At 42.9% G+C, this 26,812-nt stretch overlaps 1 protein-coding gene and 1 pseudogene across 2 annotated transcripts in view; both read left to right on the top strand.

Annotated features, from left to right (window-relative positions):
* The window catches only part of LOC145402140 (serine hydroxymethyltransferase-like), a 155,219-nt gene that overhangs the window by 101,049 nt on the left and 27,358 nt on the right, over positions 1 to 26,812 (top strand). The gene's annotated exons all lie outside the window — the stretch shown is intronic.
* On the top strand, positions 3,858 to 3,977 carry LOC145402472 (5S ribosomal RNA; annotated as a pseudogene).

Below are 26,812 nucleotides of genomic sequence, written 5' to 3'. Positions count from 1 at the left end.
TCATAGCGGTAGTTACGTTCTTGTAACCCCGGCTAGGGTTCAATTCCGCGAATACTCTATTAACAATTGAATCTTACAATTTGTGTCCACCATGCTGCCCATCACACAAAGTCCATGTCCATACTGATTGCGAGACAATTCATTGCTGTCAGACAATTCTAATGTCAAAACATAGACGATTCCCTCTCAGAACAATTAATTCCTGGACTATTCTCCATTATTCTATAAATATACTAATCAATACTTCTTTATCAATATACTTATTAATTAATCAATAGGGTTTAAATAACTATATTTCAAGGGGATCCAGCAAAGTCTATGTTCAGTAGAAGTTTAGGTTCTGGATACATATTATTTATTAGCGCTCTTTTAGTCAATAATTAACTTGTTTCTTCCTTGCTGTAGTTGCCTTTTTGAATTATATTTCTAAGTATATCACCTATAGCTATTTCTTCAATAATGAAGGCTAATTGTTTTGTGTTTGTTGTGACTCATAATTGTCCCGAAACCTCCATACTCATCCCGAAATACCTTCTTACAAGATCGAAAGCACATATTCCATTATGAAGGAAAAACGTAAACATCAGACTGTAATACACAGTTATCTACACATTTATTCACAAAACAGTACAAAATAAAAAGATGCATCAACTGGTGATAGCACACACTCGCACGATCAAAGCTTTAGCTTGTCCAATAACACAATTTTCTCTGCTAAGGTCATAACTTTTCTTGATCGCTTTGTCACTTTGGAGTTCTTTTCAATTGTATTATTAGCCTTTGCAGAAGCTGGCTCACGTCCTGGGGCCATGTGGAAAGCAAGTGGGAGGCAAGAGGCTCATATCATAGTGCTTACAAGAACAACATACACGTGAGGCAGTCAGGGCGTAAGACTGGAGGCGATTATGCTGGGTAGGGAGCAGGTTGTTGTTACCCAAACAACGAAATTATGTTAGGGCAATGAAAAAATTATGCTAGATTGAGCAAATTTGTTCCAAGTATAAAATGAATTATGCTAACTTGAAGCTAAATGATAAAATTCTATACATATTCGTGCCACATATTAATTAATGTAGTTGTTTATTATGAAAATATTAAAATGAACCTACATACAGTAAGAGGATAAATATCGGTTTTCTGCCCATACTGCTTTTTCCTAACGAAACTTACGTTTGATGGATTTTGATGTGATTCATTCGAACATTTTGAGCATCATTCTCCGTCGGAAATAACCAGATTTTGATATATGACCCCCCCCCATCCCCCCTGCAATAATGGGGGATCTTTGGGGAATCGGCGGTTATAGAGAGGGGGGGAAACACAGAAAATGGATTTTTCCGACTGAAATGAAGCCGAAACTCGAATGAATCATACCAAAATCCATCGGAAAAACCCAGGTTTCATGGGTAAAATACAAAGCTCAAACTTATCCTAACCTAACCTAACCGAACCAAACCGAACCAAACTTAACCTAAAACCTAACCTAACCTAAAACCTAACCTAACCTAACCTAACCCAATCCAACCCAACTAAGCCCAAAACTGAAAGTAAATCCAACTATTCAAACATCTTCTTACCTTATCTCTCTCTCTCTCCCTCTCTCTCTCATTTGTAGCTTTTATAAAATTATTCCAAAAATATTCCATTCCATTCTAAATTATGCTAGAATGATGCTAAAACTTCTAATATGCTAAAAAATATTCCAGACTCGAAAATTTGATCAAAATTATGCTAAAAGAATAAAATTATGCTACATATGGTAACACTGGCAGAGGGGCCGTAGGGACAGAGGGTGGCGTGAGTTTACCAGCGCCATACAATTGGAAGCTGTGGGAATTTCAAATTTTTTGTTGTCTCTATATTCAAGGATATTTTAGTTGAACTTATTAATGCTAAGAAAATCCGCGAGAGGGCAAAACCGTAGACAAAAAATCCGCAAAAAATGCGGGATTACTGTATATATATATATATATATATATATATATATATATATATATATATATATATATATATATATATATATATATGTATATATATATATATATATATATATATATATATATATATATATATATATATATATATATATATATATATATATATATCTTTATATATATATTTCGTTTTCGTTTTTAAAGGCTTCAGCATGCTTGCAAATGTCGGCCTTGGTCACCTAATGGCGGCTCTCGACGGTGCACGATCCATTGCAGCCTCCCTGTTCAGTCCCTTAACCCTGAGGTCACACTTAATGTCCTCGTCCCATGTCTTTCTCGGTCTACCCCTCGTAACCCCACCCTCAATATTAACACTTCTCACCTTCCTCACCCAATTATCATCCCCCATCCTCTCCACATGTCCAAACCATCTCAATCTACCTCTCCTCATCACAACACCAATACACTCCAGTCCCATCCTACCTCTCAACTCATCCATTGTAAACCCAGCCCCTCCAGGCCTTGGATGCAGGGATTCACTGCACATCCACCTAATCATTGTCATTTCTGTACGTCTGAGCTGGCGAATATCCTCCTCCTGTACTGCCCAGGTCTCACTACCATACAGCATTACACTCCTAACACATGCTGCATACAGAGACCCCTTAGCACGTAGGGAGAGTCCTCTCAATGTCAGGAGAGGCAAGAGCTCCCTGAACTTCTTCCAACCAGTTCTCACCCTAGCCACAGAGCTAGCTCCAGCCCCACCTCCAGCACACAACATGTCTCCCAAATAACAAAACTCTTCCACACACTCAAGAGATTCACCAGCAAGTTCAATCCTTTCACGTCTGACAATCTCCTCCTGCTCACCCCGACACGCCATACACATAAAATCAGCATTATCTCGCAGTCTACCTCTGATACCACTACATCTCTTATGCACCCATTTATCACACACACCGCACTAGATGGAATTACTTCCCACGCCCTTGTGGCATTATTATGTATACAGTAATCCCTCAGTTATCTGACAGTGGAGAAGTTCATAAAACACCAATTATGTACTGTACACATAAGAGGTCTGAGATGTAGCCAGGGCCAGCCACAAACATGCTTCATCTGAAGATTTATGGTGTGTACAAGTGCTGTTTTGATTTATTCATTGTCTGTCTATGTATATGTGGTAGGTGGGGGCTCTCACCATTCACTCACTTGATGTAGTGCTGCATTGGGTGTCTCCCCTTTCCTCTCTTCCATCCTTCCTCTTCTGGCTTTCTTTCTTTCCTTCATTCTTTCCTCTTTCATCTGCCTACAGGTGACTTTACACTCCCTCTTCTGTCTTTGTTTCCTTCATTCTTTTCTCTTCCTTCTGCCTGTGGGTGACTACACTGAGTGACAAGCCAAATGGTTTCCTGTACACGAGGAAACCATTTGCTACGCTGGGTGGTAACCATATAACCAAATTACAGCGCCTGGTGGTTTAACCCGTACTGCGTCGCGGTGGTATATATACCACCTGAGCTCCCAGTGACTAGAGCGTCGCGGTGGTATATATACCACCTCATATTCGCGCACTTGTAGTAAGTCTTTACATGTCGTGACAGTGTGAACGCGACCTTCTATGAACACCATTGTTTCATTCCGCTGTCTCACTGTACAACCTGACCCCTCCAGGCCTCCCTTACCCCCTCCTTGGCCTACCTAGGCCATCACTCTGAGTTGAGCTTTTACGCTGTCAAGATGTCTCAAGCTCGTCGTTCCGGTCTCTCCCAAGAAGAAATAGACAAAGCTCTAGACGATACTGTATCGTCTAAGATGAGTGAAAGTGTGGTATATGCTGATAGTGATGCATCATTAGTGGATAGTGATAGTGAGGATGAGTATTTACCTCCTAATAACAATCAGTACATTTTTTGAATAGTATACTGTACTTCAAGTGTTGAGTACACCGCTTCCCGTCCGATCAGCGAAGTTAAGCAACGTTGGGTCTGGTTAGTACTTGGATGGGTGACCGCCTGGGAACACCAGATGCTGTTGGCATCCCTACGTGTCAAGTGGGGTTGGTGGAGGATTAGTGCCCCTCCCTGTAAAACAATTAACTCTAAGCCCTTGGCCACCCCGTCTGGGATACATGGCGTCTGGCAATGAATGATGAATGAAAAAACTTCAAGCGTTTTGGTTGTTTATGTAAGCATTGAATACGAAAATGTAAGCCTAGAATTGTCATAACTGCATTTTTATTTTCCCCCACCAAATATACGTAAAATCTCTGAAGTCTACGGGATGGGAATGAAAAGTAAGCATTCTTATATACGAAAAAAAAAAAGTACTGTATTTCCTTGTGGATTTGAGTGACCTGATCTGTGAAACTCATGTTTTGTTTTTTTTACCTATTTATTAGTATTCCTTTTTTCCAAATACCTTACTTTTCTGTTACAGTAACTTTTCTCTAATTTCTATACCTTTCATCTGCATTTTATGTTACATTTTTATGCCTACAATATGTAATATATCAAGATATGTATATTTTGTGAATAGTTTAGTCTATTGTAAGTATTTTGGTATCTTAGACATGTGTAGTAAATGGATAAGGCTTACGAAAATCGTTGTTGACTAGCCGCGACCGAATTACCTAAGGGCTGTAAAACTCTATGGGGGAAAAAAACGTTATTTTTGGCAATGCCCGACATGGGGAAAAAAAAACAATCTTCGAGTTGAAAACGAACGTTTTCATGAATGAAACTCATGTTTTTTCAGCATTTCTGACCCATGTAGCCAATAAAATTTTTTTCCATAGTCCCGACGCTGTGCGTGTACATATAAGCCAAATCGGCCGACGCTGTACGGGTTAATGGGTAATTAAGGTGCTCCAATTTGATTGAGCCTATGTAGGTCTATATCCAAGGGGTGGTTGGAGTTTATTGCTCACGTAAGGTCACTCAGGGATGAGTGAGGCTGGTCATTCTCATCTTAAATGTCAGGACCAACGTGCCTAGCCCCGGGTTCCCACGTTCCTCTATGGGGTGACATAGGATTGGATGATGGATGGATGGACTATGTACGAAGGGTGATCAGAAAGTAATGACAGTTCGTGCTATAACATGAAAACCTTGAATGATGGGAGGTAGGGGAGCAAGGAGAGTGCAGAGTTGCCTGTCCTTACGAGTTTGAACTTGTCGCCATATGCCTGACTTTTCTTGTTTTATTGTTGTGAGTGAATGCTTCACTCTTGTTTTTGCTCTCTGGCCAGAAACATGGATTACTCGAAAGAAGGCTGCAGGTTCTACATTTTTACGAGGTGGAAACTGGGAAAGAAAGCAACAGAGATTCGAGGGGAATTATTACAAGTTTATCCAGACACTAATCCTTCCCTGGAAACTGTTTCCCGCTGGATTCGTGCTTTCACAGCAGGAAAACTGAATTGAAAGATGAACAACGCTCTGGACGCCCCGGACATCCGTGACCGAAGCAACAACTGTCCGTGCACGGTCCATCATTGACGAGGATCCAACTGTAACTTTAGGTTCTTAGCCTTGAGCTTGATATCAGTTATGGGAGTGCATATGACATCGTGCATGAACAATTACACCTGAGGAAGAAGTGTTGTCGATGGATACCCCATTTGTTGACTGATGTGCAAAAGGCTGAACGGGTGAGGATTTGTCATGTCTGGCTTGCTGAATTTGAACCAAATGGTCCAAAACGGTTCTCAGATGTTGCTACTGGAGATGAGTGTTGGATTTCATTCTTCACAACCCGTGACAAGCAGTCAAACATGGTGTGGTTGGGCGATGAAGACCCTCGACCTCAGATTTTGAAGGAAGGATTTCGCAGCCGGAAGTGCCTTTTCACCATCTTTTTCAATTCTCAAGGATCAATATGCGTGGATGTGATGCCTGAAAAGTCCACTATCACAGTCCAATACTACACAGACCAGGTCCTTCCACAAGTCTTGGAACACAAGGCCAACACCGCACGAACCCGCCGTCGGTCTCGCCTTTTGCTGCACCACGACAATGCTGCACCCCACAAAGCTCGCCTCACTACGAAGTACCTGGAACAACAAGGTATAACTCTGCTCCCCCACCCACCCTATTCCCCTGACCTGGCTCCCCGTGACTTTTGGTTGTTTCCAAAAATTAAATCTGCCATCGCTGGGAAGCAATTTCATCGCATCCAAGACTTGGCACGGACCGTCAATTCAGAACTCCAAAGTATACCGTCTTCAGAGTACCACGCTTGCTTCATGAAGTGGAGAAAGAGAATGGAACGCTGCATAGAGGTTGGAGGGGAGTACTTTGAAGGAATGTGAGTCATAGTTTGATATTTCTTCATGCTAATAAAAGTTTATGGACTCACTCTCATTTCTTTCTAATCACCCCTCGTATTTATTTGTAGCCCGGCGTCCTATACCCGCATAGGATGGCCCCAGACAAAACTCCTCCAAGTCACTCTGTCACCCACCATTTGTCTGCCCTCCCCTCCAGCTCACTTCCCCCTCCCTGATGTACGTCATTGTCTGTATTGTAAATTTAATAAAAATTAAGACTGTGGTTGTTGTGTAGCTAAGGAAAATACAGGGACATAGAGAAAATTTATGTACAGTACAGTAGACTGTCCAGGCATTTGTTTGCAAGGTTTGCTTGAGGCTAGAGATATGTATTTTCATGACTATACAGTAATGCCTTGATATACGATACCCTTAGATGCGATATCCCGGCTTAACGATGGGGGTAGAAACTGCACCATACCCCACCTGATGATGGCCAAACCCCAGTTTAACGATGGGTTTTGATTTTTCTTACCAATTTTGATGATATTTTAGACAAATTGTGTGTTTAGGTTGATTTATAAACTGTTTTTAGACTTTGATTAATGTGTTGTAGCCATAGGTGGGGTGGACATTGTCATTTTGGGGAACAGTTTACTAAGCTTGAATTTTTCCAGACATATTTGATGATATTCAGATATGATTTGTTGGTTTTAGTGAGTTATTTACAGGTGTTAGGCTTAGGTTAGCTTCCTTGACAGCTCTTAGGCCATTTAGATTGCCTTTAAACTTGTCTTTGGGCTCATCTGGGTGGGTTTTGGACATGGTTTGGGGGGAAACCCATGGCTTGTAAACAGTCCATATTGAAATACATGTTAAAAGTACCCCGATATACGATACCCTGCCTAACGATGGGGTTTTACCTAACCAATTAGATTGTTAAACTGGGGTATGCCAGTATTTGCATGTCTTGTCCCCTTTAAACATCAGTAAGATACATGAAAACTAGTTTATTTGTTTTTAAAGGCTCCAACATGCTTGCATGCGTCGGCCTTGGTCACCTAATGGCGGCTGTCCATGCTGCATGATCCATTGCAGCCTCCCTGTTCAGTCCCTTAACCCTGAGGTCATACTTAATGACCTCATCCCATGTCTTTCTCGGTCTACCCCTCATAACCCCACCCCCAATATTAACACTTCTCACCTTCCTCACCCAATTATCATCCCCCATCCTCTCCACATGTCCAAACCATCTCAATTTACCTCTCCTCATCACAACACCAATACACTCCAGTCCCATCCTACCTCTCAACTCTTCCATTGTAAACCCAGCCCCCCTGGACCTTGCACGCAGGGACGCACTACACATCCACCTAATCATTGTCATTTCTGTACATCTGAGCTGGCGAATATCCTCCTCCTTTACTGCCCAGGTCCCACTGCCATACAGCATTACACTCCTAATACATGCTGCATACAAAGACCCTTTAGCATGTAGGGAGAGTCCTTTCAATGTCAGGAGAGGCAGAAGCTCCCTGAACTTCATCCAGTCACTTCTCACCCTAGCCACAGAGGTTCTAGCTCCAGCACCATCTCCAGCACACAACATGTCTCCCAAATAACAAAACTCTTCCACACACTCAAGAGATTCACCAGCAAGTTCAATCCTTTCATGCCTGACAATCTCCACATGCTCTCCCCGACACACCACACACATAAAATCAGCATTATCTCGCGGTCTACCTCTGATACCACTACATCTCTTGTGCACCTATTTATCACAAACACCACACAAGGTGGAATTACTTCTCACGCCCTCATGGCAAACAGCACATGGCCACTCTCCCTCGTCTTTGAGAGAACTGCCACCAACCCTAGATATCATCATTTTTGTTTTATCTGCATTTACCCTTAAGCCCTTGTGCCCCATACCATCTCTCCACTACCTAAATCTTTCCTCTGCCTCCCTTTCGTTCTCTGCAATCAACACCAAATCATCAGGATACAACATCTCCCACGGGAGTCTGTTCCTAATGTCACGTGTGAGGGCTTCAAGTACCGTGATAAACAACATGAGACCCAAAACAGACCCCTGATGCACACCAACATTCACGGAAAACTCATCACTCAAATCTCCATTTACTCTTACCTGGGGTGTGAACACCCACATACATAGCCATAACCACCCTAACCAGCCACTCCTCCAAGCCAAGCTTTCTCATTGCCCACTTCACCACCTCTCTAGGGACTCTGTCAAAGGCCTTTTCCAAATCAACAAAAACAAAATACGGATCCTTTCTCCTACCAATATATTTTTCCTGAAGCTGTCGAACAATGAGTATGGAATCAGTGGTCCCCCTACCTTGCATAAACCCAAACTGCATCTCATCAATATTCACTCTTTCTCTAATCATACCATCTAAAACTCTCTCCATTACCTTCATTATCAGATCCAAAAGCTTTATACCTCTATAATTTCCTCTTTCCAGTGCATCACCCTTCCCTTTATACACATTTACAGTTACACTCTTCAGCCAATCATCTGGGACAACACACTCATAAATAATCATATTTATCAGGTCAGTGACTAACCACACCCCTATATCTCCAGAGGCCTTCAACATTTCGGCAGTCAGCCCAGACACACCTGCTGCCTTCCCCACCTTCATCCTGCCTATTGCCTCACTCACAGTAGCAGCATCAATCAAAGGCCAAGGGCCAAACACTGGATCTGCTGGCTCCGAACCTTCCATGTCCCAGTCAAACTCTGCATTCAACAACTGGTTATAATGCTCTCTCCATGGATCTTTAATATCCTCACTGTTCACCACTACTCTTCCTTCATCATTCTTCACACACTGGTCACTTATAATATCCCGATTATCCCTCATCATCTGATTTGCCACCTTAAATATCATATTTTTCATTTCCCCATGATTTAGGTTATCAAGTAAAAGTCTCTGTGACTTCGCCCTGTATACCTCTCTTCTAGCCCTATGCTTGGCAGCCAAGTATTCCTCCTTGCTACCACCCTTTTTCCATTCCCGGAAAAGCTTTCTATTCTCCTTAACTGCTGCTTCTACACCCTCATCCCACCACGAAGTTACTTGATGTCTTGGTGGTCCTCTTGTCCAACCGCATGTTACATCAGTAACTCTCAAGAGATTGTTCTTGAGGGCTCTGTACTGTTCATTAACGCCTCTGTCTACAGCTCCCTGTTCAGCCACCACTCTCCTCATCTTGCTATAGAAGGCATCTCTTACTACTAGGTTTTTCAGTTTCCATATTTTCCTCCTAGGTACACAAGTCCTCTTTTTCATCACTCGTTCTTTAACCCGCCCCATCCCGACGTTTTTGGACCTTTTTTTTTTTTTTTTTTTTTTTTTTTTTTTTTGGCTCAAACATCCACTTTTGGTGAGAAACATCGAAAATTCATAGAGAAATCGCTCACCTGAGGTTTAAAATACCGGATTTAGGTACGAGTACTTCCTTACCTGACTGGGTTTTCTAACAGGCTGGCACCAAAGAAAATGAGTTCTGTGGGAGGTTAACTATTTTATCCACTCATAAAGAGTATTTATTTATTTACTTGGTGCGAATTTATATGTAGTACAAGAGTATATTGGTTTTCAAACAGTAATATAGGCATTATAAACATTGTTTTACTCATTAGCTCATCACCATTCATGCCTATTTTTTTCCCACATTACCTGATCATCATTTCTGACTGTTTCTTCCTCTAATGCTATGTAGACTTTGTCCTCCACATTGTCATCGATTGGGGAATCACTCTGGCCCTGAATGTCTATTGGCCAGGTCACTGGTAACAGGTGAATTGCCGAGACAATGGCATGCAGGGGGGGGGGGAGAGGCTATGCGGTGTAAGGCATTGTTCCTGCTTGGCATCTTGTAGAGGAATAGAGGAAGGTGTCCCGTGTATACGTGCCAAAAATCACTTGCGAAATCACTCGCGAAAATTGAAAATTGTGCAAATTAGGGACCTTGCAATGTTGCCGCGTTAATTCACGTCGCCGGGACGGCGCGGGTCAAGCACCATATCACAAATCAATAGTTTGTGCTGCTGCACACACTCCTCACTTCCTATAACTTTAATATCCCTCACTAACCTCCTATCAGCCCTCCTAACCAGAAAATAATCTATCTGACTGCTGTTTCCTCCAGACTCATACATAATTAACCTACTCTGTCTTCTCCTAAAATATGTGTTGCACACAATCATGTCCGTTTCCTCCCCAAACTTGAGAAACTTGAGTATCCTTTCCCCTTCCGCATTCCTTATATCATACGCATATCCCCCATATTCTCCTTCATAACCTTGTGCTGCTCTACCTACATGACCATTTAAGTCCCCTTCCAAAACCACTATCTCATCCTGCATACCACCTACTAAACGTATTAAATCATCCCCAAATCTTTCTTTCTCTGCTTCATCCAATCCTGCCTTTGGAGCATATGCCGATATAATTGCAGCTATCTTTCTACCGAATAGAATTTTCACTACCAATATCCTATCGCTTACTCTCAAAACATTCATAACATTCCACCCATTTTTCCACAACTATCACACCAACACCCCCATATCCGTCTGTTCCCCCCTGCCAAAACAACTTATAGTAACAGTCCTTCCCAACAATCTTTCTGGCTGATCCACCCCTGTACCGGACTTCCTACAAACACGCCACATCCACCCATCTCCTACTGAATGCCTCAATGACTTCCCCCGCTGTTCCCCTCAAACTTCCCACATTCCATGAATCCACCCTCATCCCCCTGGGTGATTTACCGTCCTCAGGCTTGCTTTGAAACTTATTCTTGTGTTTTGTCATAGTCAGTATTGATAAAAGGGGATAGACATACCATAGGCCCTACTCACTGCATAGTCCCAGGTCCAGGCAATGGATCTGGGACCCCTAGCCCACCAGCTTGCCAGTGGCTGTGTTAGTAGCCTCGGGGCACCCTGCCAGGACAGCTGCAGGGACACCCTCCCAGTGTACCTTGGCACTGCAACTATCCTGCCAGTATACATCCAGTGATAGGGCTGCCTCCTGGGGCGCTACTCCCAGGTTCGGGCCCCACTCTGTTGGGCAGAAGCGGCAGCCTGGGAACTGCAATGCCCTGTACCCTCTAGCACAGGCTCTAGCCCCATCTCGCCCTGGACCCATGATCTATGCCGGCGGAACCCCCGTCATGCCTTCCCCCGGAAGTCCACCACTAGGTAGCGTGGGCAAAGTTTTCTGGCCGCATGCCCTTGCCGGCGCCAACCCCTGTAACATAGTGGGATAGGTTGTGTACAGTAATATGTTGTCTCTCATTCCTCCACCCTCCATGCTACCAACAGGAGTGGCCAGATATGATGCTTGTCTGTGTCACGTGTTACTCACTCATTCGCTGAGTTACGGTACTTTCTTAAATAATAGGATCCAGGGAGTCTTAGAAAAACAAAGTTTTGCACAATAGTGAATCTTCCCTTTGGCCAGGTTTCAAGGAGGGTGGGACCATAGATAGCCACCCCCATGGGGGCAGCAGCGACCTGTTATCCCACCCAAAACTTTAGGCACAGCAAGTATTTTACCAGGGAACACAATTTTTGCACAAGGGCAAGAGCTTCATTTTGCACCAAATTATAATCATGGTGAGACCTCCAAGGGGTGTTCCACAGGGTAAGCAGCTCTTAGTAAAGTTGTTATGCATGGCCTAAGGTTTTAACAGAAGAACATCAAATTTTGGATACTGATGAGGGGCCATTTTCACGATTGTCCCTAACTTTCAAGCCCGAGCTTGGTTTGGGCCCGAACTAAAAGCACCTTTAGATTTCAGTCCCTCCAAATGGCTTATGGTAACTTTGGGAACATCTGCCCCTGTTGATGTGGCAAGGTTGGTATTCTGGGTGGCCAGAACATGGATGTAGTTAATTGTTGGAAAGAAAACACACCTCACCTAGCACCTTCCATATGTTGAGAATATCCATAAATTAGAATGTGGTGAATGGTTTGTCTGGAAAACCCACATCACACAAATCTTGCCAATATATTTAGGAATGAAGAAATTCGTCTGAAGGCAATAAAAATAAAGAATAAGAAACTTCATCGGAATGAAGGTGCTAACTAACTGTAGACATGGCCTACTTGAAACATTGGAATGAAGGTAAACATATGCTTTACTTGAAGCAGTAGGAGGACCATACCAGGTCAGTTCATATCCCTCCAGGCAGGGTGGTAAATTACCTTTTCCTGCCGAAAAATTTCATATCGTTTTTATTATCACGTTTTGTGTCCGTCGTACTCAATGTACTCAAAGGTGGTTTTCATTTCCTAGCTTCCCAACTGGATGCTAGGTTAGGTTAGGTTAAATTATTAGGTACAGTGAAGTTAGATTAGGTTAAGTTTAGTTAAACACATAGGTTAGGACAGTCTCTTCCGCCATCATGCTGATGAGTCAAATGAGTTGACACAGCGGAACATAGCTAAAAACAACAGGGAAACAGATTTCACATGAAACATTCGTTTACCACCCCAGAAATATTAAGAAAAATACAACAGACTATCAGGAAAAGGAAGAACTGATTTGGTAAGGTGCTTCTGCTGCTTCAAATAAAACATATGCTCACAATGATGAATGCTGAGTGTTGTAAGAAAAGCAAAAATAAAAATAACTGTGGATAAGTAACAGTTATATGATAACATCTTATGAGTGATGGTTTGGTTTATTAACAAGCATAGTATTAGTATATGAACATGAGGCATTTTCTAAACTGGGTGTGTTAGTTATATCAGCAGTATTATTCAGGCATCTGATATTAAAATTTTGATGAAACCATGCATTAGACAACAATTCTTTTATTTCTTCCGAGTTTGTTGTGGAGCCGCCAACAGGCTCTTAACCCCTTAAACGCGGCCGTGTACAGTCGCTCCCCCCCCGAGTGGCAGGGTTGTATCGCGGTCTGAGTACCTGTAGGAAAATATTCGCCAAAAATCAGAGATTAACCCTAGAACATTATACTTGGTATGGCAGATAGTACTTACATTCAGCTTTCTCCAGAGACAGGTGTTGAGCCTTCGTGGACTACCCAAGGACTTGTGGAGACTTGCAAAGTTGGGTAACCAAATCTTCACTTTCACACCTCCAGCAACCCGGTTTCCCCTCTACCACAGCCTCATTCTGTCACAGTAAACTTTATACTACAATGTAAAGGTAGTTAGGAATCCGTATTTGTACAATAAGCACTGAAAATAAGGCTAAAATCAACAGAGCGTACGGCCGACATGCAGTGTGGCGGCGGTCTTCCCGTCACTCAACAAACATTTCCATTTTCACAGCTAAAAACATGTATACTACATTATTTTCAATCATATTACTTCCCAAAAGATCACCACGGCGCGCTTTTTATTCTGCCTTACGCCCGTCACTTTATTCTCGTTCCTGTCGGCCGCTTGCACTGACTCGGAAGAGCTAGAACTCGCCATAATGTCACTTTGAAAGCCTGCGGTAAACTGACGCTAAACAGGGGCAAACCGTGAGAAAAAAAGCTAGTGTTACAACTGGGGAAACAAGCGTTTCCTATTAGCATAAACTGCTTGTGAGAGGAGAGCGTAGATTTACAGTTCTGAGCACTCAGAGCGCTGCCATGTATCACAGCCAGGCTGGCAGGGGCCGTGGTGGGGGGGGGACGGGGGAAAAACGCGATACTTGGCAACAACGGAGGTCAGTGGTACAAAGGTCAAGTGTGCTAGAAGTAGCTAAAGGATGGTGGTACTGATAGACAATACCAGCTGGAGCCTGCCTGCCCGCGGTTATTCAAAATTTACTAGAATCGCAAATGCGACGCTCCGCCGTTATGTCCTTTTTGCTGAGCGTCGCAAACGCGACGATCCGCGTTTAAAGGGTTAAATAAATTGTGATAAGTCACTGTGTATTCAGGTAAGTTATAGTCTTTTAAAAGTTTGTAAATATGAGGTATTTTCTTGGGGGCTCTCATCATACGCTCACTTGATGTAGTGCTGCTCTCAGGTGTCTGCCCTTTCCTCTCCTCTCTCCATTCCTTCCTTCCTCTTCTGTCTTTCTTCACTTCATTTTGTCCTCATCCTTCTGCCTACGGGTGACTTTACACTCCCTCTTTTTTCTTTCCTTCATTCTTTCCTCTTCCTTCTGCCTATGGGTGACTCTACACTGAGTGACAAGCCTAATGGTTTCCTGTACACCAGGAAACCATTTACTATGCTGGGTGGTAACCATATAACCAAATTATGGCACTTGGTGGTTTAGTGGGTAATTACAGCTCTCCAATCGGACTGAGCCAGTGAAGGTTTATATCCAAGGGGTGGTTGGGGTTAGTGCTCATGTAATGTCATTCAGGGATGAGTGAGGCTGGTCACTCTCATCTTAAATGTCAGGACCAACTTGCCCAGCCCGGGGCTCCTATGCTCATTATTTCGTATCCTATCCACACTCTGTACTCCACACACATTCCTCAGCAGTCCCATCTCCACTGCTCTTACTCTTGAATTTTCATTTTCATGCCACACCATAGTCTAACATCCATATGTTAAAGTTGGCACTAACACTCCTTCATGTAAGCCTTGTGCAGCTGCAACACTCAAGCCTCTGTTTCTTATCAAGGCCTTCATTGCATCAGCTACTTTTCTTCCTTTTGTCACTCTGCTTTCAACTTCTTTTGCACATATTCCTCTCTTTTCTATCACTGTACCCAGGTATTTGAACTCTCTCAGCAATTCCAGTTTCTCTTCATTCACTGTAACATCACACTGGGAGTCACCTTCTCTCTCAGTAACCATCACTTTACTCTTTTACATTTGCTCTCAAGGCACGATGCTCACAGACATCAGCAAAGCTCTGCACTAGTCTACCAAGTTCTTGTCCAGTACTTGCAAGCAGTACTGCATCATCAGCATAGAACAAATTTGAGATATTCCATCCATCACCATTCATTACCAGCTCCATCCCTCTCTCCATTACTCGTGTTATTACTTCTCTTGTCATCCCATCCATATATATATTTTGAACAACTATGAGGACATTACACAACCATGTCACATTCCCACACCGATTGTGAACGATTCACTTAGATGCCCATTAACCCTTACACATGCTTCACTACCATCGTGAAAACTCTTGACGTCACGTAGCAACTTACCATCTACACCGTACATGCACGAAACATTCCACAATCCTTCTCTGTCCACTTTGTTGTATGCTTTTTCCAGATCCATGAATGTCATAAACACCTTATGGTCCCTCTCACAAGCCTGCTCTGCTCTGTCTCACTGCAAATATTTGATCCACACATCGTCTGCCACTCCTAAAGCCACCCTGTTCATCTAGGACTTCTGATATCTCTCTTACTTTTTAATAATTCATTCATATACCTTCCCTACCACACTCAATAAACTTAAGGCACGATAATTCTTGCACTCACTTAGCTCAAGTTTATTTTTGTACAAGGGTACAATCACAGCCTTTTTCCACTCTGATGGCACAGTTTCACTCATCCGTGCCTTCTTACATATCTCCAACAATCAGTTCATTCCACTCTCTGCACTGCACTTAATCATCTCTGCATTCACCTCAACCTCAGCTGCTTTCCCATTTCTCAGCTGCCTCACAGCACTCTTCACCTGTGCAAGTGTCATGTCTTCAGGCACTGCATTCTTCCTTTACGCAACCCCAAAACCAATCATAATTACAGCTGTTGTGCTTTCTCTGTTCCCAGTCATCAGGTTTTCAGTATACTCTTTCCATCTGGTCTTTACCTCATCCTTACGGGTTAATAGTCTACCACGTGCATCCTTCACACTATCACATTTCATTCTGCTTTCACTTCTACATTTCCGCACCTTATTCCAGAATAACTTCCTGTTTTCAGAGTAGTTTGCACTCATTTTGCTTCCTATACCATCATTTACCTCCTCCTTTTCCTCTTCACTGGTTTCAAAACATTGATAAAAAATATGCATTAGACAATGATTCTTTGATTTTAGTTAATTTGAGTTCATCTGTTGGGGAGCCCTAACCCTTTCCCAAGAATGTTCCAATATTTGTTGGGGACACTCTGAATGCATCCTCCAAAGGCTAGTTAGGGGCAACTATGAAAACCAGACTGAGTGTTTGGAGCTGTGTAGGCTGCAGGGGATGGCACTGGGGATGATTGTGAAAATGGTGGAAACACTGGGTTTCCCCTCACAGGTGTGGGGGCAGTCCCCGAGGATCTCACCAAAGCCATTGTACATGGTTGGAGTTTTTAACTTAAGAACAGAAAAATTTGTATATTGGTAGACATTTACCCTGGCCACATTTTAGGTAGGGCAGGATTCCCAATAACCACCCTATCCAGGCAGGGGGACAGTGTCATAGTTTTTACCTGAAGAACATAAAATTTTACAGTTTTAGATATTTACTGGAATGGCATTTTAGGGAGGGTGAGATCCCCAAAGCAACCCCTCACTTGGTGGGGTGGCTCTGGGTCCTGGCCAGTTTCTTTATGCACGGTCATAATTCTTAACCAAGGAACATGAATTTTGCATGCTGGTAAATGTTTATCCAGGCCACGCTTTAGACAGGGTGTGATCCCTGATGGCCCCACTAGAGGGTGGGACAGCCCCTAGAAAGGACATTGCTATAGCTTTTACATAGGCACAAAAAATTTTGCACATATGAGTAGTTGACCATCACTCACCCCAGGGGACCAAGGTGTACAGAGGGTGGGACCCCTGGAGTTTGCCCTTCCGCCTCTCCCATAAATACCATAATTATTTCTTTTTCCTTATAATATTACAAAGGTGGGTACATCTGTCAAAGGTTTTCTTTGTCTCTTTAAGTGTAAACAAATGAGTTAGCCAGACAACACCTGGACTCCACAAATTTATGAGACCGGTAAGTTTTTAGTTAAAAGTACTCCAAATTAAGCAGGTTTTACTGTATATTTATTTATATTTATATCTCAGTACAGTAATTATATATACAGGAACCTTCCTTTATCAGAAAGGGCTATGTCATGATAAGTCTTTTCAGACATTGATTTGTTGGATGACAGTGTTTAACATAGGTTCATTGGCATTGTGAAGTGACCATAGAGGGTTACTCTTGTGTGACCTGAGTCACCCAAGTACATATCCTGTCATAACATACTCATTACACAGACTGTCATCCCTCTTCTGTCAACTCTCTAATGCAGGAGTTAACAGTTACTCCCAGTCCTTCATGTATGCAACAGGTCAGAACTGACTTCCTCTGTCTGTATTTCCTACTGCCTATGACCTCCAGACTTTCAAATGCAGTGTGTCCCGGTATCTTGAAATGAATGGATATTGAATTTGGCTTGCTGTTATCTTGTTTTTATTTTTTTCTTGGAAGGAACAATCTGTGGGCTTCCGGCTTTTGGTTCCGTCTTCCATGCATTAAAAAAAAATAAAAATAAAAAAATTAAAAAGTAATTAATGCAGCACAGTACTATACAGTACTGTACATTCAACAAAAGTTTTACAACACAAATAAAGCACTACCAGCAGCACAGTGCCTGCAGTAGAATAACACTTTACAGTCAGAGGATGAATATACAGTAAACCCTCATTATATGATGGGGTTCCGTTCCTGAAAACCCCATCGTATAGCAATCCATTGTATAGTGAACCTGTTATAACATGTAGTCAATGGGGATACGTTCCCAGACCTGCCTAACTCGCACATTCACACACCTTAACCCTCACATACATGAAATATCCTTATGTTTAAACATGTAAAGTAACACATTAATAATGAATAAAGAGGGGAAAAACATGAAAATAACAGTATACAGTAGTTCTTACTGTTACTTAAGTAAATAGGATTGTTGATGTCCCCTCCGAGGCTAAGGGACAGTTAGGGCCTCACAGCCCTCACTCATCACTGGCAGAACTGGCTGACTGGGCAGGGCTGGCTGGCTGCACGGGGCTGGCTGATGAGTCTGGACTGGCGGATGAGACTGGGCTAGCTGGCTGGGTGGGGCTGGCTGGGTGGTGCTGGCTGATGGGGCTGGACAAATCGATAAGACTGGGCTAGCTGGCTGGGCAGGTCTAGCTAATGAGGCTGGACTGGTGGACAAGTGTGTGTGGTCTAATGCAGACAGTGTGAGGACATTTTTGTTGCGTTTGCACATTCGCTGTTCACTGAGCCGCGGATGATCCATCATTGTTGCAAATCGTTCCCATTGTATAGTGGGCATAGGGTACTAAAATTTTGACATTGTATAAGCGAAATATCGTACAATGAGGCATTGTATAATGAGGGTTTACTGTACAAGAGCATGTTGCAGATTATGTAGTAGGAGATACTAAAGTGAGAAGGGTGGCAGTAGCATTTGAACAAACAAGTCTCCTTAACTTAGTTGTCAGCCAATTAACCGAATGAAAATTGAGAGTACAATGTACCTGCAATAGAAATAACTACTCTGTATCTTTTTTTTTTTTTTTTTTTTTTTTTTTTTTTAAATGCTAGGAAGAAGGAACCAAAGGCCATGGGCTCACAATAATTGTTCCTTCCTTCCAAGAGAAAAACAAAATACAAGGAAGAGCCAAATTCAAGGTCCGATCATTTCAAGATGCCTGGACACACTGTGTTTGAAAGACTGGAGATCATAGCTAGCAGGAAATACAGACAGAGGGAGACAGTTCCAGAGATGAGATGAGAGTTTGCTGCTAGGTGTTTGCTATGTGCACCTCATAGAGGTGGAGGAATGCAAGCTGACAGTTCAGGGAAGCAGTGACCATTGAAGTAGCGATAGAAAAGAGATAAAGATGCAACAGTGCGGTGAAGAGACAGAGGTTGAAGGGAGCCAGTAAGAGGAGGAGAGTTAATGAGACGAAAAGCCTTTGACTCCACCCTATTGAGAAGAGCTGTATGTGGGGAGCCTTCCCACACATGAGAGTTGTATTCCACACAGGCAGATAAAACCCATGTATAGAATCAACAATTGTGCAGGGGTAAAGAAGGAACGGAGTTGACTTGTCTATCTTTCTGTCTTTCTATAGCCCGCCACCGTTGTCCTGTAAATGCTGGCCATTTGTCCTTGAGTTATTTGTTTTATGGGGAGGGATACTAACCCTCCGTCAACCCACTTGTTGACACTGAGGGAACACGTATGAGTTGGTTATATGGCTACCACCCAGTGCTGTAAATGGCTTCCTAACTTGCAGGAAACCATTAGGCTTGTCACTCAATGTAAAGCCACATGGAAAGGAAAGATGAGTACTGTAATAAAAAGTAACTGGAAAGACACATAAATGTTTTGAGCAGAAATAATAGTTCACAGTCTAAGTGAAAACATATGAAGCCGTGAAGTGAGTTGTTGGTAATGCCAAAGTGAGTGTTCTATCTATCTATCTATCTATTGCCAGATGCCTCAATCCCGTTTGGGGTGGCCACAAACAAATCGCCTTCACGTCGCCCTGTCCCCCGCCATTTCACTGCCCTGCTCCCAACTCACACCCCCCTCTCTCATATACCTCTCCACCCTATCCCTCCATCTCATCCTCGGCCTCCCCCTCCCTCTTCCCCCCTCCACCTCACTGACATACACTGTCTTCGTCAGTCTTTCACCCTCCATCCTCTCCACATGGCCAAACCACCCCAGTGTGTTCCTCATAACGCTTCCTATCACATCCACACCGCAACGCTCCTTTATATCCTCATTCGTCAGCCTGTCTCTCCATGTGACTCCACAGGCTCCTGTTAAATAACTCATTTCCACTGCTCTCACTCTTGACTTGTGTCCTTCCAACAACGTCCAAGCTTCACATCCATATGTTAGAGTTGGTATCACAATACTGTCATGTAGTAACTTTTTCACTTCCATGCTCACTTCCCTGTTTCTTATCACTGCTTTCAAAGAACCAGCGACCTTTCTTCCCTGCTGTACCCTTTCAAGCACTTCACCCTCCAAACCTCCATCCTTACTCATCACACTACCCAAGTACTTAAACGTACTCACATTTTCCAATTCCTCACCATCCAACCTTGCTGTACATTCACTGACTTCACCTCTCTCAAAGACCATCATTTTACTCTTCCCTACATTCACCTTTAGATTCCGTTTCTTACACACTCTCCCAAACTCATCCACCAAGCCTTTCAGCTCCCCTTCGTCTTCACTCAACAACACAGTATCATCTGCAAACAACAGTACAGGGAGTTTCCAAACACTATCCCCTCTCACCAGGGCCACTCCAACATCCTCTACCCTACCTTGTACCTCTTTTATTACCCCATCCATGAACAGATTGAACAACCATGGCGACATGACACATCCCTGTTTCAACCCAACCTCCAAAGAGAAAAATTCACTTAGTTCACCATCCACACGCACTGCAGCCTCAGCACCATCATACATACTCTTCACAGCATTCAGCAACTTTCCATCTACTCCATATATTCTTAATACTTTCCACAGTCCTTGTCTATCCACCCTGTCATATGCTTTCTCCAAATCCATGAAAGCCACATACAACTTCTTTCCCTTCTCTAGAAACTTTTCCACTAAAGATCTAAGAATGAATATCTGATCTACACAACCTCTTCCCTTCCTAAAGCGTCCCTGTTCTTCTTCAACTAATTCCTCTGTTCTTTCTCTAACTCTGTCAATAAGCATCCTACCATACACTTTTCCTGTTATACTAAGAAGACAAATGCCCCTATGATTACCACACACTTCTTTTTCCCCTTTTCCTTTGTACAAGGGAATAATTATACCTAACTTCCAATCCTCCGGGACTCTACCTTCCTCCCAGGGCAATCTGCACATCTTCCACATCCATTCTACTATTATCTCTTCCCCCATGCTTCAGCATTTCACCACATACTCCATCAATTCCTGGGGCTTTCCCAAATTTAACTTTCTTCATTGCTTCTACAACTTCTATCCTACTGATTTCTTCCTGTCTTCTCACATCCCTCCTTCTCCCAGCCATTCCCCAGCCACTTATACTCGCATTACTTCCATCCTGTATGTTCAACAATTCCTTAAAGTGTTCTCTCCATCTGCTCACTTTTTCTCCCTTCTCCACTAGTAATCTACCATTTTTATCTTTCACCCCCCAGTGTTCTGGTGATAACTTTCAACCTGTCAGTGGGTCAACTGGACCTTTCTTTAACTTTTATGTAGGGGTATTTTCTGTACTGGAGATTTACATAAATGGGAATACTCTTCTTAAGAATAAAATGGTGCAGAAAACTGTGATTTGGGAGTGTAAAAATTTGGGTATTGATTGTTCAGAGACCGGAGGTCTCCTTTATACAGTATGTTTTTTTTTTTTAAATTAATTAATTTATTTATTTAGAGAAAATTGTACAAAGAGAAATGAAGGAGTAGAGAAAACAAGAATAAGGGATGTTGGCACATGAAACAGCAAAATTGAAAGTAAGAGCAGTCAGAAAGTGAGTTCCAAAATATTCCCAATCTGTCAGTTGCATTGTTCTCTATTATTTTGCTCAGGCTGACTCAAGGTGATTTGTTCATTTAAGGTGATTTTGTTCAGTAAAAGGAAATTCTCATAGTTTAACCCCTACACCGCGGGCTTGTTTACCAATGACTTGCGTGTGCCGCGGGGTTATTTGGGCTCCGACAGACTCTCAAAAAATATTTGCCAAAAATCAGTTATTAGTCCTAGAATAATAAAATTACATATGCTTATGGCACATACCTTCAGCTTTCTCCTGGAATGATTGTTGAGCCTTCGTCAGTTACCGTAGGACTTGTGGAGACCTCTGAAGTAGGGTAACGAAGTCTCCACTTTACACTTCCCGACAACCTGTAATATGATTACCACAGCCAGATACAAACACTATAAACACTATTCTACAATTTTCAAGTAGTTTGGGATCCATACTAAAAAAAAAAAAAAACACTGTGAAAGCAATGGAAATTACGAGCGCGTCTGATCGTCGCACTGGCACTAGTTCGCTCTTAGTAGTCTGTCATTTATTATTCATAAAACCCCTCACACTTTATGTTTCTATTACTATATAACACTTATATATATCTACAGTCTTTATTCATAAGTTTCCTTCAGTAGTATTAGTTTATTGTCACTGTAGGGATTCAATTTCTTTCAGTAAAATACGTAGCATTCACCTTCTCGTCCTGTATACTGGCATTGAGAGTGAATGTCACTTTCATCTTCACTCTCATAACTCATAGCATTCAGACATGCTAGAGTGAAACTTTCACTTTCATTACTCCTAGGGTATATACTCGTATTCTTATGATACTACTCATTTACATTTCTATTTACGTTCTGTATTTTATTTACGTTATTTACATTTCTATTTTATTTACACTGTGTTGTGCACTGTCACTTGAAATAACTTATAAAACTGTTTTCCATTGTTCACGTATATTTACATTCATTGCTTTCACTTGCTGTTTACACATTATTTACAATTCCACTTGCACTGTTTTACTCAATAGAAAGATCGTAGTCACTCTTTTATCAATTGTCAGCCCTTTACCTCTTTCCACACGAGGTTCAGTAGGGGGTAAAGGTCACAGGGCCATTTGCATGGGGGTGTAAAAAGGCCTTGAAGTCAGCAAGAAGAAACATACGTACTCTCACTTCGGAAGTTGAGAGTAACATGATAACGGAGGGCTAGCGTGGAGGCCTGCTAAGGGGTTATTCAGGGATACCAATATTACTTCTTGAAACAGCTAAGTCTAGCACTGATATGATTGACAGGAAATCTAGACAACACATTATAAATTTGGTAGTTCCAGGTAAATGTAAATATCACTTAGGCTTCTCCCTTCCCTCCTTACATGTATATTTATTTCTAAAATAGATTAGAGGCCTACTTAGGAGATATATTTTCAGAGCTACCAATGTTAGATCTTGAAACATCTTTGTTTAGCACTGATATGATTGGCAGGAAATCTAGACAATACATTATAAATTAGGTAGTTCCAGGTGAATGTAAATATCACTTGGGCTTCTCCCTTCCCTCCTTACACGTATATTTATTACGAAAATAGATTATAGGGCATATTTCAAGGGGAAAAAAACAGCGAAAATTAGCGAACGAGTGCACGTGAGGTGTTGTCAGGTGATAATTAGCCAATTCCAGGTGTTTGGCACTCTCACTTACCTTATTTCTTTCTTGTATATATTATTTGGTATAAGAATAGGACATAGGGCTTATTTCAATGGATGAAATCAGTGAAAAATTCCAGGGAAGATTTACTTAGCGTAGCACGGCCAGGCAGGCGAGAGGATAGGGTAATGGAGGGGGGGTAGGGAGGGGAGTCAAGAACGGGGAGAAATGGCTAAATTGTCAACAATGGATGGGAGTACAGATGAGATTAGGAGTGCTGACTAGTGTTGGACATTGGCAGTACTGATAGATGATACAAGCCCCCACTTGGAAGCCCGGGTGAATTCAAAATAACACAGAATCACAAAAGCGACGCCCCACGGTATGATCCCTTGCTCCCAAGCGTCACGAAAGTGACGCCCTGCGGTTAAGGGGTTAATGGTCCATGAATGATAATTAACCATTTGAATACTCAAATTTTCTTCACTTGGGTAGAATCTTTTGGCAGTTGATGATGACTCATTAGGGTGGGATGACTCCCCATGAGTTAGGTGTATCCAGTCAGTGATCTTGCAGACACATGGGTTCAGAAGCATGCGTAAAGCATATGATTACATCAGGACAGTGAGGCTTATCATTGAATGGGTTGTGAGGCCGAGTCTCGTATCTGCGTACAGTATTTTATTTAGGGTGTCAGCAAGGACACACTGCCAGATGTGCTGTCTTTATAATGTTTGGTGACTGCCTGATGCAGCCATATAGTGAAAGACTTATACATACCATATTCCGTGGTCTCTAAATATGTAAACAGCAACAATACAACAAACATCCATGGGAGTCAAAAAAGCCAACCCCTATATGACAGGCACATTTGTAGTTTTTGCTCGTCTGTTTTTTCAATAATGGAATGGGTACTAAAAAAGCGAGGGGAGCATTTTTTTTTTTTTTTTTTTTTTTTTTTTTACATGTCTGACTATGGGCAAAGGCTTCAGTGCATAATCCCAAGTCCCGGTGGTCCTCCTTGGGCCCAGTAGTCCTCCTACATCTCCATGTCACCACTTCAGCGCTAACACTCGCCATCCATAATGAATACATGCTAGGGCTGTCTCATACAGCACGGGTGTATTGTTACTAGCGGGAAGTAATCCCTCCACTATCCGACGTAATAGAGCCAAAGGCATGTCCGGAAAGTGGTCCCGTCCGGTTAGTGGGCCCCAGCCTCCTGGACTTGTACTTATGGACCCTAACTCAGAAAAACACCTATACAACTCTGTCTGGACTTGCATAGCACCTATTTAAGACCCAAATCACACCAATAAGGGACATAAAACACTGAAATAAATGCAAAAGAACCATAAAATGAGTTTTTTTAGGTTGGTTTATACAATATTAAACATTCTGGGTACTTACAAGTCCCTGGCTCCTGGACTGGTAGTTATGGACCCTATCCTAGCCTAACTCAGAAAAACACCTCCCTACTGCACATGCATAGCACCTAAGACACTACATATTCACACCAATAAGGGATATAAAAGAGTGAAATGAGGTGTTTGAGGTAAGTACAGTATGGAAAATACAGTACAGTACAATATGAAACATTCTGGGTACTTACAGCAAGTCCATGGCCATCTCGATGAATAACCGCCTCCTCTCAGACTTTGACAGTAAGAAGGATTTCCTGAAGCACTTGCAGTACACTGTTCATGAAGTCTTGCACTTAACTTAGTCATTCGCACTCAAAAGTCCATTCTCTTCACACTGCGCACCCGTCTTACTTATTCTCCATTGTAACTTAATAAGTGTTGCACTCTGCACTTTAAGTCTTTCCACTCATAAAACCAATTTCAAAACAAAGCACACAAGTTTATTTATGTTAAATTTAGTCCAAAAATTGTTTGTCTTTTCACTCAAATTTCTAATTTCTTAACAATACTGTATGCACTGTTTTTCTCTCACTGCACAGCACTAAATTCCCGTGTGGTCTAGTGGAGAAGTTCTTGCCGTTTAATCACTGTCAGAGTCTGAGAGTATCACTGGCAGGTGACCTAGGGGTGCGTCGCTGGGTCGTGGTGATGGCGTACCCACTGCAGACGACTCAGAAGATAGACGCAAACTTACGTCGAGCGGTGACTCCACCATGGCTGATGTGCTGGGCTGTGGCTCGGAGCATGAGGGCCTGTCTTGGGGAGGCAACGGAGTGGAGCCAGGGCTGGGCACAGCAGGGGTCAGGGGCCTGAAAAAGCTGTCAATCGTTGATTGACGCAAGGAACGACGATTCTGACGATTTATGATGCGCTGCCTGAAAGCACGCACTTCCTCCACAGGTCCCAAGGGCCCCATCTCCCTGTCGCAGTCCGGGTGTTCCAGGTAGTCCAGAACAAACTCTAGGTGTTCCCGGAGTGCACTCAGCTTGGGGATGGCTGAGAGGAGTCCACATCATCGTCGCCGTCCTCTTCGGAATCTTCAAAATGGGTACTGACACTTGCAACTGAAGATGTGATCTCGATATCAGACAGGGTCTGATACCCAGGATCGCCCTCGTCGTCATCCAACCACTCACGCATTTCATCCACATCAACATCGTCCCCATGTGCACGTAGACGTGCATGGAAGTCATCCACGTCGAAACCTAGGAAATCGTGCTCCACCTCCGTTTTGAGAAGCAGACGAGACCAACCATTTTCTAGAGTCTTGACAGGGATTTCCTTCCATGCACTGGCCCAGTTGTAAATGGCAGACTTGATGTTGTAGTGGCGAAGGTTTTCCAAAGTCCGCTGGCCTCGCGTGTCCCGTCCCTCCCTGCGCTCGTCCTCTTCCTCAAAAACAACCATCATCTCATCCATGAACATCCGTTGGTATTGCCGCTTCGTTGCCACGATCACTCCTTGGTCCATTGGTTGGATGAGAGCAGTAGTATTAGGTGGCAGAAACATGCACCTAATGCAGCCATTCTCAGCCACCAAGTCCTTGTCGCACGGGTGGGCAGGTGCATTGTCGAGGAGAAGGAGGGCCTTTACCTGGTCGTGTGGGATTCCCAGTTTCTCCGTCTGGTAATGTATGACCTCCTTGACGAAATGACGGTGGAACCAGTCTTTGGCTGTGAACCATGCCTTCAAGGAATGGTACCAGACGACAGGAAGGACATCCATCACCCCATGAAGACACCGAGGCTGCTTTGCACGGCCAACAATAACGGGCTTAAGCCGGTGCATGCTGTTAGCATTGGCACAACACAAAGCAGATAGCCGTTGCTTGGAGAGCTTGCGGCCGGGTACACACTTCTCCATCTCCTCGGCTAGAGTGTTCGTAGGCAAAGAGCGATAGAATAAACCAGTTTCATCAGCGCGGTAGACTTGACTGAGAGTGATGCCCTCCCTGTCGATCAAGTCCTTCACCTTGTGCCGAAACTCATCAACTCCATCCTCGTCAGCGTCCAAAGCTTCGCCATGAGACTTATGGTTGGTAAGGCCATGTCGTAACTTAAACGCGAAGAGCCAACCCTCGGATGCCTTGA

The sequence above is a fragment of the Coenobita brevimanus genome, chromosome 57, assembly GCF_032717465.1.
Source record: "Coenobita brevimanus isolate Jiangsu-jjx chromosome 57, ASM3271746v2, whole genome shotgun sequence".
In the NCBI taxonomy this organism is placed as follows: Eukaryota; Metazoa; Arthropoda; class Malacostraca; order Decapoda; family Coenobitidae; genus Coenobita; species Coenobita brevimanus.
This window is presented reverse-complemented; position numbering and strand designations above follow the sequence as displayed.